General features: G+C 33.3%; 1 protein-coding gene across 3 annotated transcripts in view; it reads left to right on the plus strand.

Annotated features, from left to right (window-relative positions):
• LOC128873194 (dentin sialophosphoprotein-like) overlaps nt 1-12,697 on the plus strand; it is a 172,130-nt gene that overhangs the window by 99,511 nt on the left and 59,922 nt on the right. For all 3 annotated transcript variants that reach the window (XM_054116577.1, XM_054116576.1, XM_054116575.1), the window contains one exon: nt 5,778-5,862. The gene's annotated coding sequence lies outside the window, so the exon portion shown is untranslated. The remainder of the gene's footprint in view (nt 1-5,777; nt 5,863-12,697) is intronic.

A 12,697-nucleotide genomic window follows, 5' to 3' on the forward strand; every position in this document is an offset into this window, starting at 1 on the left:
TCTCTCTCTCTCTCTCTCTCTCTCTCTCTCTCTCTCTCTCTCTCTCTCTCTCGTAAAAGTCCACGTCGAAAGAGACCGCATAATTAGAGAAGCGGATTAGCCTCTAACAACGCTGGCTCACAGGCATGGCCGGCGATCGGTCGTATATTTTCTGGAACTTTTGATTTTTACTGTCCGTCCACGGTGCTTTAATGTCGGAATAAAATTGACGCAAGCAGAAGATTTCACGCGACGCTAGTAAATACAAAATAGTAAAGGATACAAAGGTAGGGGAGCTTGAGTTGAAAGGGTTTCTACTTTGCTGATGTTAGACTTTGGTAATTCTTCAAATATTAAAGATAATAAGAACTACTTGACAGGATAATCGGAAATCTTATTTATTAATTTATTTACACTTTAATAAACGTTAAGCTTAACAAGATTTTGAAGCAGTTTGGAAAGATTTAATGCCATCCCATCGCTTTCATGATCTAATAACTTGTGAACAGGATAAAAGACTCTTTCAGAACTTCTTTTGCTCATAACTATATCAATTATATGAATTTTTAAATAAAATATAAATAGTGTATTTTTAAATGTAGGTACTTTAATGAGGATAGTAAAGAAATACATTTTTTGGACACAGCAAAATAGAAACTATTCTTAAGGTGACACTTCAGTTACAGGATAATAACCATCACACATATACATATTCATACATATACACTTACAAACATATTAGCAATTTAATGATAGAATTTATTATATCTCTATTTGACATACTATTAGTCAAAACAAGCAAGTCTTTTAATTCTTTTAAAGCTTTCGACCATTTAATTTAATCTTCCACATAAACTTTCTTCTTCAGTAAAAGTCGATAGTAATGTCTCAACTAACAATACAAATTTCATACAGTATATAGAATTGTCAAATATATTAACAGAATTTGACATAACTCTAAGTTGCAAAACATAAGCTTCCGTGAACAATTACATTCAAATTATTATTGTCATTTGATGTTTTAATCATTCGGCAAAATATTTTGTTTTCGTAATTTAATCTTCTAAGTTTATTCTATATTACAATATTTTACTTTAGTCTTGCATTACAGTTCTACTTCCTCTATTATCATTATGTTAAGATTATTCATTCAAGATAACATTACATGTTGAAAGTATATTATTTAATACACAATTTCATTTTTACTTTTACATTGTTAATGCTTCCTTCGTTATAATACCAGTTAATACTCTTTAACACTAAACCTATCGACGTTCATTTGTAATTATTTCTACCGTGATAGGACAAACGACTAGTCTTAAAGACACTTTTCTTAATCAAATGCAAAAATATTTTACATGGAACTAAATTGAATAACGCATGAAACAATTGTATATAATTCGTATATTGTATATAAGGGCTGTATACAAAAGTTTGAAAACGGTCATGGTAGTGTTAACAAGGTCATGGTTCAACTATTAAGAGTTCTGTCTAATTTACTGCAGTAAATAGATTTCATTCGTCTATTATACTATTCTATATTATTACAAAATTTGAAAAGAATTCCCTTATAACAGTCGATACGTTATTTAAATATAAAACTTGTAATCGAGCCAGAAACTCACACGTTAACTCATATGTTCCTCACTGTGAAACATTATTGTCACGCGCACGTGTAAGAGTTGTTTGCTAATTATTAACTCGAAGAACACTGATGCATGTGCGACTGTCTATTTATCAATGGAAGCACTGTCGACGCGAATCCGGCGGAAGTCACGCACGGGGAAACTACTTTCATTGGTCGGCGGGCGATCATCTTTCCTGATCGCCCAACTCGAATGAGAAGTTGAAGGAGGGTTTAATAGCATTCCGACATGTGACCATAAATAGTGAGAAATACGGCGAGAGTGAGAGCATAAATTATAAAAAATTACATAGATTGCGCAGATTACTTAAACCGTTCTCTTCCTGGGAAGTAAATTAAAGCAGCTAGTCTTAGGAATTACCTTTTAACATCGACGTATCCGTTTCAAAAGTGGTACGTTTCTTCCGCCTTCCATGTATTGTAGTTCCTTTCTCGCAGAATTATGCTTTTTGTTAAATAATATATTTCTCAATCAGTTCTCGATAGTTTTTGAGATTAATTTTTCTGAATATCAAACGGATTTCAATTTATTTGAATATTTCTGCCAATTATATTAGGTTTAGGCAAAACATGCAAAGATTATAATTATGTGGAAGCTTATAATTATGACACTCGAGTATTGATGTAGAAAAGTATCAAATTGATAAAAAGAACAAGAGTTTTTGTTCTATTTGTAAGTCACTATTTTCCAAATTAAACGAAATTTCCCAATTCACCTGTCACTTCTTTCAAGAAGTCTTCTCTGTTTACTTTTTCCTCGTTCTTGAATGTGCGAAACAGTATTTCCGAGCTCCTCATTTAAAATTCCTGTTTTTCGCAACGTCCATCCTCGATTATCAGTTCATTTAAATAACACATCACTCTTACCATCGAAAGCCTCCGCTGGATAGTTAATAACTCCTCCAACAATTCCTAAATATAGCGTATGCCTTCCTTCCCATACTACATATATCATATTATGTCACTCCATGTCATGGTTCTCCATTCTCTTCCTTTCAATTACCAGATGATATGAGAATATCTTTTGCTGTTCTGCTTCACGGACACTTAAGCTCTAAGTTTATAAATTTTCTCAAGTTTTAAGTAATAATTTTGTATATGTTACAAGAATATATTTCTTGATTTTCTTCTATGAAGTTGCTTTCTACTTAAGTGACAGACTTCCGTGAACGAACTGGAGTAGATTATGCAAACGTGGGTAGTGTTCATCACCGATTCTGTTAAGAAAACACGAAGAAGTCATTCATAAGATATACACGTGTCTCGCGATGACAGAGCATTTGAATATTTTGAATAAAACATGTTCTTCATTACGAACTACAGTAATTTATGTAAACGTGAGCAGTAGCCCTCGTTAATTATGTTTAAACAATGTAAGAATGTAATTCATAAAGTGTGTTGCGCGATAGTAGGTCGTTTGAATACCATGAATGAAGCTAATTCCTGCGTTTTGAAGTTTAAAATATCTATCTGAGTATTTATTCTTTTCAGATCTTTTCTAAATTTAAATTTTGAGAATATCCAAACGAATTGATTTATACCGCAAAATATGAAGTTTTATTTAAATGAAATGTGCAGTTGCACTTTGCATTTTGTCTTCCAATTTTAGAAAGAGTATCAATATTGTTATTGTGTATGAATGTGGAAATATCAGCAGACTATTTTATTATTTCTGTATCTTCATTTTAACTCTAGAATGTATGTAGTTTGTTTGTGTATCGATATTAAAATTCTGAGAGTATCAGTTCATTTTCGTACCGGCATTCAAATTTTAGCAGAGTCTGTTTATTTTTGCGTCGACATGCAAAGTCCAATACGGGTTAGGTCAAAACATTTTAATCGGAACATTTTAATTATATAAATGTTGCTAGTAGAGCGTGAGTTTACTTGTGTAATGACATGCAAGTCTTAGCAGAATATTAGTTTACTTCTTACCCATTTATTGTTTATTCATTTGTATATCATGTATAAACTAGTACTCTGCAGACTCTAGCACAGTACTACTTTATTTCTATATCCATCTTCCAATTCTAGAATTAATATAGCTCATTTATATATCAACATTCAAACCCTAAGAGAATCGCTTCAAATTTATATTAGCATTCAAATTTCAACAGAGTATCCATTTATTTCCCTATTGGTACTTAAATGTTAGATGGAGTACTAGGTTTGATGTTTCCAAATAAATTTTTCATTATAAATTTAAAAATTTATTTCACGTACATATTTATAATGAAATATTTAGAAATATCAAACCTGTCATTTAATTTAGACAAATTTCTTCAATAAACTGATGAATACTTTAGGCCAATGTATAATCCTAAAAAGTATCACATTCGATTCGTCGAATAAGTTAACACGTAGAGAAAATATACGTAATTAAACAATAGTAACCTCAACTGCTAATGTTTAATATCAACAAAATTAAATTAAATTAAACATTAGCAGTTAAGGTGGTTATCATTGTTTAATCACGTATATTATTCCTAGGTGTTCACCTACGCGAAGAATTTAATTTAATTGTTTCACTGTCTCTTCATTTGTTTGACGAGACCAGCTGTCTCTTCATTTGTTTAACTAGACGTTGATGGACTGCCTGGATTTTGCCTTCCGAGCTGATTCTGATCTGGTATTCATACATGTAGAACGCCCATCAATTAGACACTCTGTATTATCATCAAATAAAATCTTAGTTTTTTGTAGAAATCACTGTACAAATACAGGTAGCTAAACTGTTAAAATGGGACCTGGGTTCTCCTGAAAGCATCTCAGGTGCTCATGGTTCCAGTTCGAGGCCCCTCGTTCCTAAATCCCATAACACTCGCAACTGGAATTCGTTCCCCGACCCGAGCTAACGTGTTCCTTCTTTTCTGAAAATTCCGTCGCTCGGGCGTCCGCGGAGTCTGGGCCAAGAGACGCCCAAAGAGCGTCCACTATCCCGATGCAGTAGACTGGCGCGCAGAAATAAACCTCAGACAAAACAAAGAACTCGAAAGCGAAGCGAGATGGAACGGTTCGGTAAGGACGAAGGATCGGGATCCCCGCGGTGGCGACGAGGAAGACGGGAGTAGCGCTAAGAAGGAAAAAAAGGGTGGAATCGAAGGAGGAATATGGCTGAAAATTCGTAGGAGATAAAGAATCGCTGATACAAATGGCTAGCGGAAGAAATATCACGAAGAAAGGAAATCGGGAGCGAGAGAAAGATGAGAGATCTATTTCGCATTCTGCAGAGAGCTAGTCAGCGGCTAACTATAAGAGGAGCTAACTATAACCTGGACTCCCTACCTCTGGTTGCTAATTTCAGCGTTGCGCTTGTCGCATTGCCAAACTCCCCTGGTCTCGTCTCTTCTCCTGTCCTCGTTACCCTCTCTGTACCCTGTGAACCTTGCGTTCCTCGATGTGACTTCACTCGCCCAGAGATCGCGGTGTTATGCTGACCTTTATGATCTCGTTGAAGAAAGAGTCCACTTGGGGGATGTTTCATACGTTTCGATGGGGGGGGGGGGGGGGAATGTTTGCTTCATTCGTTTTGTGTGATGAGTAGTGACGAGATCGATCGTATTGCAAGTACTCAGGGTATTAGATTAGAAAAAGATTAAAAGTGTATGCAATTTAGGAAACTTTGTCGTTAATATAGTGCACTCTGTTCGTTGACTGATTTCTACATTAGCATTAAAATGAACTGTTTTACCGATAGAGTGTTTTACATTATCGTACCTTATCAACAGAGTACGCTACATTATCAATAGAGTGATTTGCCTAATCGACGGGGTATCAACATTGCTTTCCTATTGATTTATATTTGAAAAATTGATGTGTTACTAAAAAAAAGACCAAGCAATGGGGTCGAAACGTTTAATGACTAGATTAAATATGTCTGAGTAAATATATAAGCATAACAAATATGCATATGAATATACAGGTATACCAAGTATATATGTAAAGAAAGAAAGAAAGAACAGGGTAAGAAAAAAGAGAATTTCTATCAAGATGATTTCTGAAAGATAATACACAAATATGTGCATGTATGTGTAACATGTGTATGTTTCAGATTTGCATCTGTATCTATAATAGTATTATATTGCATCTTTGCCAATATTTCATCGTTATCACTCGTTCAACATTCTAATTTGTTGTCTAAATTTTGTTTCAGATATCAAAACAACCGTTCAACAACATTGAGCAAGGATGCTATAACGTGTTGACTATTGAATTTTCTTCAAAATAGAAGTCAGATTGTGAGTACTCTATAAACGACTGTAACAATTTTTCTCTATTCGTATAATAGCTTATTTAATACACACGCCGAAATATGATATTGTTAACCCATTCACTGTCAGACAAATGTAAAGTGTTTTGCCTTGGACGCCAAGATTCAATACAGATATGTAATCTAGGTTATTATTTTGATAATAAAAAGTGATATTAAATTTGTATTGTAATAATTCGTGACTTAAAAGTCTATTAACTGATTCCTTGAATAATTGCAATCAATTTGAACTACGAGACATCTCGTGATTGGCAATGGGTTAAAGAATTAATCAATTACTTTAAATATGAGACGCAAGATCTATATCGTTAGGAATATGTTTTAATATATTATATACTTATAATATACACATCGCGTTTCACGGAGAATATCGATTCCTCGTCGTTCAGAAGTTGTCGAGGACATAGAATTAAAGAAAGGCAGATTAGATCGATTCCACTTTATACAAATTTCACGAGTTGTATATCCAACGATTAGAATAAATTGCTCGGATATCAATCAATTTTATCGCGTGTTTTTAGAAGTAGAAATTGCAAATGGTAACAGAAACCAGTGCAATAAGTCCTATCATTGTAGACTCTTAGCATTTTTACACAATGATCAGCAAATGCATGACCCGTGTAACAGCACTCTATTAATGTCTTATGCAACCTTAGATACCGCTTAGGGTATCTTATGAAGTCACGAAGTAATCGTCCCTGGATCAATTGCAAGTGGATACATGTTTCTGCAAATCAAACACCTTGCTAATCTATTACAAGGCAATGAACTTAATTCTTTCTACTTATACGTATTAGGAGAGCAAAACTTATTTTTTAAACGACTTCAAAAAAGAGGAGGTTACTCAATTCGATATGTATATTTTTTTTCTATGGAACGCTGGCAAATTCCATCTTCATATTTTAGGAATGTATTTCAAAATTCTTCAAGATTTTAGGAAAATGCAATAATCCACTTTGTCATATGATTTAACTTCATCTATACAATTTATATTCGTTAAGTTTAATGCATGTGCTAATATGTTAGTCACAAAAATATACTTTCATTAATAAGAACCTCAACTGATTAAAAATCTACATATGCATTATGTATATATATACATTATATACATTATGAAAAAAAAAATGAAGAGTATCGTTTATTTTTAACACGTTCGCTAGATGTATACTTGTGACAATTTCAACGAGGCTTAAATTTGTTTCTATGCAATCACATTAAAATTTACAAATACTATTTAGATTAGTTTTTTGTTGCCAACTCACATTCAAAATTCATTTTTTTAGTTTCATAAAGTATTAATACTTGTTACTTTGCTGACTGAAATGCAAACGATAGCAACTGTTAGAAAAGTTAGTATATCACATAACGCCAACGCTGTGTCGATAGTAGTTTGCGCTGCGGTTTCGTAGAAATCGATTCGGTTTATTTTAAACCGCATTTGGAACGGTCAGTAAAGCAACACCAGACCCAACATAGACGCAAAAATATCTGCAAATACATTATACTATTATTTTAACGAATAAAAAAGAAACGTATATATTTTACTATTTTTTATTTGGAACAATTTTTAATTTTAATTTTAATTTTAAATTTGGACAAACGCTTGGAAAGGTTTCTGTAATTTATTATGAGCTCCCTAGGAAAACGAAACACCAAACAGTGCTTATATTAATTCAATATACAATAATAATAAGTAATCAGACTTATTGTATTTATCTATTTGAATTTAAACCATTTTTCTGTGTGAATATTATTGTTTTTTTGCAGTTTTATTCATTTTATAAATTTCTCTACATCTTAAGTATAAGGCACAGAATAAAATGATATTTGTATTGATTAGAAAACTAAAACAAAATTCAAGTTACTTATACTGAAAATTAAAATTAAACTTAACTTTCTACTGATTGGTAACGTGTATTCTCAAATAATTACATGATGCCATGGCAAGTAATAAAATCATAATGTTCAAATTAGAAATACAAATAGTATCTGTAGTGATATTTCTATATTGTACACAAATTTAACTTTACTATATTATTCAATCTTCGTTACTTTATCTAATAATGAAACTAGAAAAATAATTTTATTATTCTCAAGATATCGCACGATAATTTGAGAATGTATACTACTTTATACTGATAAATGCTTCCTGAAAACGACCTTTCCAAAAGTTCAATAAATATCCTATAATTCTACACCAAAACTCCCCATAAATCTAGAAGCTGAAAAAAGGAAAACACACGCCATTATTTCATATTTAAATTGAAAATCTACTTTATGAAATAGAACAGAACACACTCTGCTCGTTTCTCAAAGAGAAAACTCTACAAGCGTGGGGACTGTCAGCGAGTAACATCTAAAAAGAACGTACAAACATTAAAGATATCGTATATCTCGCATAATCTGCGAATTCCTTAAATATTCATCCATTTCCGACCGCGTATACTTGGCAGGCATCGTAAAACGTTAATTTATTCAGCGTGCAAGCAGTTATGTCTACACACGTGAAAAACGTCAACCAGAAAGCATGTAAACTACGAGCAAACCTTTATGTGGAAAGGTTTGAAGTTAAGTGACCGAATTATGCATGATTACATAAAACGTGATTATTTATCGGTTACGTGGAAACTAAATCTAACTTCAATACTGTTAATTGAAACGCTTTCGGTGTAAATAAACGTCACGTCGGCGTCGGTTCTTAAATGAACGTCGACAAATATTGGAAACGTTCTCGCACTATATGTCAAGCGCCGTTTTATTATTCATTCTGCACGCGACAGAGATTACATAGGCAAATCCGTTAATAATTACGAAGCATTACTTGCAATCTAGATTAATATTCATATCAACGGCGACACATCGACTACTGTCCGTATTTGCGCGCCAATTATTATAATGCGAAGTGATGGGGTCGTAATTGACGTGTTGGTGATCATTGAACAACGTTCGATAAGCGAATCAAAAATTCAAACGGTGGGTCGCGTTGATTATGTTTTGCGATTTGTAATAAATCTTTCTAGTTTGGAAGACTTTTTGTTTACAATGGAAATTAAAGCTTGTGTTAGGCGTTCAATCTTTATGAAATAATATGGTTCTTTAATTACATAGATATTATAAATTGTTTTCTTAACACATTTGCGACCGCTGATGTGAATTCACTTTAAATTCTATTCCTGGTTATGGAAAAATTATGAATACCTTTTTATTTTATACACTACATATTTACAATATTGATATTTCAAAACATATTTTGTAATTTTTATCTTCCCCCTAACCATGCAAATTTGCGATGTTCAGCTTCAGAATTGAATTATTTTCGGTATTAAAAAAGTAAAATAGTATGTAGTATAGTAGTAAAAGTGTATGTATACTAACATGCATACTTCGTTATTAAAAAAATATAATAATTCAAACAAGTAATTCTATATAAACCAACACGTTAAGTTTCTAAGTAAACTGTTTCTACTCCAAAAGTAATTAACTCGCATTCCTTAATTGCACAACTAAAAGTGTATGTACATTAATTAATCTAACTTCGTTCAACCAAATTTTTCTCAAATGTACGTTCCTCCCGCTCTGAGAATATGTAGAACGACCATTGACTGCGCCAAAAACATTTAAAAACTGCGTTAATTAAAAGTTATAAACCGCTCGCGTAGGTTTCTAAATGTTTATGTAGATGAATTTAATCCCTTTTAGCGCATCTGAAGCATACCTTTCACGGTGTGTCTGAAATAAGCTCTGCGAAACGCTTTGTTTGCGTTTCATAATCAGCACGCAATCAACGTTCACTACGTAAAAAATCTATGGGAACCGTGCGCAAATTAAAAGTTTAAACGCTCGAGAGTATTTGAAAATATTCCGGTGAACCGTTTCAATTACATTTTCGCATTTAGTTTATCCCAATTAAAGCACGCTTCTCGTGCCAGGGTTTACTGTGTAAACATGCGCGCCAATATCGATGAAATATCAACTACGAAGCTCGCGAATAATGTGTAACGAGTGTGATGAGTAATGGCGAGCAGCCATTAATCGAAATTCAATTTAATAAGTTCAATTTTCTGGTATCGGCACATAAAAATAAAGACAGACTCCCTTCGTCAATATAATAATGGAATTGCCTGGCGCAAGCATGGCTGAATTGCGTCGGCAAACAGTGCGCTAACAGGCTTGCGTCATTAATCTTGAAAATGTCATCAGTTTATATTGACTGTGTTCTTTGATATTAACGCCTACGGCAGACAACAATCGTTCTGGGGCAAACGACACATTGGCGTAATTGTCTTGGTTGCTACGGAAAAATACGTTGCATAACGTTTGCGGCAACCGTTCGATAATCTTAAATGTATCGACAATATTTAAAAAATATAAGTGCAACGCACTTATAATTTATAATAATGGAAGTTATTTATATAAAATCGAGATCAAAAGATATGTTCGTTCATTCATACTGTGAATAATGTTTATATTGTAGCAGAATATGTTAACAAAAACATGTTGAAAATGTATTTCATGTATTTAGAATGTATCTAAAATGTATTTCATATGTTTGAGATGCACATAAAATATATTTTATGTACTTCAGTTATATATAGAATATATTTCATGTGTTTGACATGCTTTTGAAATGTATGTATGTGTTTAAATACATTTTATGTGTTCGAAATATATATAAAACATATTTTATATGATTGAAATATTTTTAAAATACATATTTTATACATTAAATACATTTTGCATAACAAAAATATGTTCAATGTCAAATATAATAAAAATATCTTAATTTGAATACATTTTGTGTATTTGAAATCTATATAAAATATATTTTATACTTTTGAAATGTTTCTATAATAATCTTTGTCGATTTAATATGTATCTGATGTACTTGATATATGTGTTATACATATATTCCTAAAATCTATTTCATGGACTTGTACTGTACTTCATACATTTAAAACACATTTAGCGTATTGAAAGTGTATATAAAATGTATTTAAAACATACCAGAGATACATTTAAAAATGATAGCTCGATAGATAATTATCGCTAGTCATTTTTAAAAGTAGAAAAGCTTCCAAAATCGTCCAACTTTTCCTTGAAACTAATTCTTAGGCAGCTGCATCGCTTTCACACCTAGTCTAAAAATCTTTGGGTGACCTCGACAAAGCATGCGATCCGAATCTTAATGCAAAGGGACGCCCAAGCGGAATCGACGAACAGAATCGGCAAACGGTATCGTGTCCTGATGGTTCGCGTTAGCGACATGCGTACGGTGCCGAATGCAGGCACGCGCATAGATTAAAATTGCACGTGGGTGCTTCGGTCACACAGGAGGTAGAGAAACGTTGAACACTGTGAGCACAGGCGCGAATAGTGCTTCAATTAAGCGTGGAATCGCGACGGATCGAAGCCCGTGGGGTCAGTGCTCGGACCTATTTCAACGACGTTGAACGGGTTTCATTGGCTAAATTCTATTATTTATTTACGCTCGTGCTCCTCAATTAGGCTTGAGAATGTGGACAGCAAGAGGCTTTCATGGCTTCGAAAAGTCCCGCCATCGTCACGCTGTCGTGCTGCAAACAGGTGATCGAATTAGCTGAGAAAATAGTCCGAAAGCTTCCGTACCATGAATCACCAGTTAATCGAATCGGATTTAATGCATGCGCTTATGCTAAATTAAACATTGGGAGGAAGTAACTGTCCGATGGACGCAGGAAGATTAATGAAATACTGGATTGAGAATGAAGTATATCAAACTTGGTAACTTGGATGTTCAGCGTGGGTAGACCGGTCATAATCAGTGTTATGCATAGACATTAGACACTGATTACATTGACGGATATATAGACGTTAGCTTTCATGTAATAGGCTAATCATCGATCATTGGAACTTTGTGGACCATTGACTAACGACAATAATTCTTAAAACATTTTGGACGTGCTCTAGTTTGCTTCACTAACAATGTTCGATACCTGATTTGTCCTATCAGAAACTTGGTGTAAGAGTTTGTAGTGATAATAAGTTTCAGGGCATGTTCATCAACAGTCTGACGTATAGGACATAACAAAGTGCGTCAACTTCGAATTCAATAACAAAGATTATTAAACATTATTAAACTCAGCTACTTGGATGTTCATGATAATTACACCAATGGCAATTGCCACTATTACAATTTAGCCAATGACCACATCGGTGAACGGCAGAAATAGTCCAGTAGCTATCGTATAACGAGACACTACTGATCATTGAGACTTGGCTAGTCACCAAGACGTTAAAATAATAATCATCAGGGCATACTCCAATTTGCTTGTCAGACAATAACCATTACCAGACCTATGCCAACAACAACTGCATGTAATGGACCATTATTAGGACGAACCACGAGATCGAAACAAAGATGATCAAACTCAGTAACTTGGATGTCCACGCAGATAATTTAATGATAAGAATCATTGGTGGTGGCAGAGATAGTTCCGAAATTTTCGTTTTATAAGAAATTAATTGGTCATTGAGACTCTGTTGTTTGTTGGATCTTTAAGGTGTACTCCAACTTTCTTAGCTATGAATGACCGTTATTAGTTATTCAATTCTATCCTAACAACAGTCTGGTGTAATTGACTATTAGTAAGAAGAACTAGGAGTTAAATAACAAATACTACTAACTTGAATACATGTGACTAGTATTTCAATTCGAATTTGAAGTTGGACTGATATTGGAGCTGAGATAGATAAGCTTGTAGAGCAAGAAATTTTAAATATAGTTCGTTTAAAAAATCCATTGGATTTTGTATGTCTTAGGATGG

The sequence above is a fragment of the Hylaeus volcanicus genome, chromosome 3 (genome assembly GCF_026283585.1).
Source record: "Hylaeus volcanicus isolate JK05 chromosome 3, UHH_iyHylVolc1.0_haploid, whole genome shotgun sequence".
Classification (NCBI taxonomy): domain Eukaryota; kingdom Metazoa; phylum Arthropoda; class Insecta; order Hymenoptera; family Colletidae; genus Hylaeus; species Hylaeus volcanicus.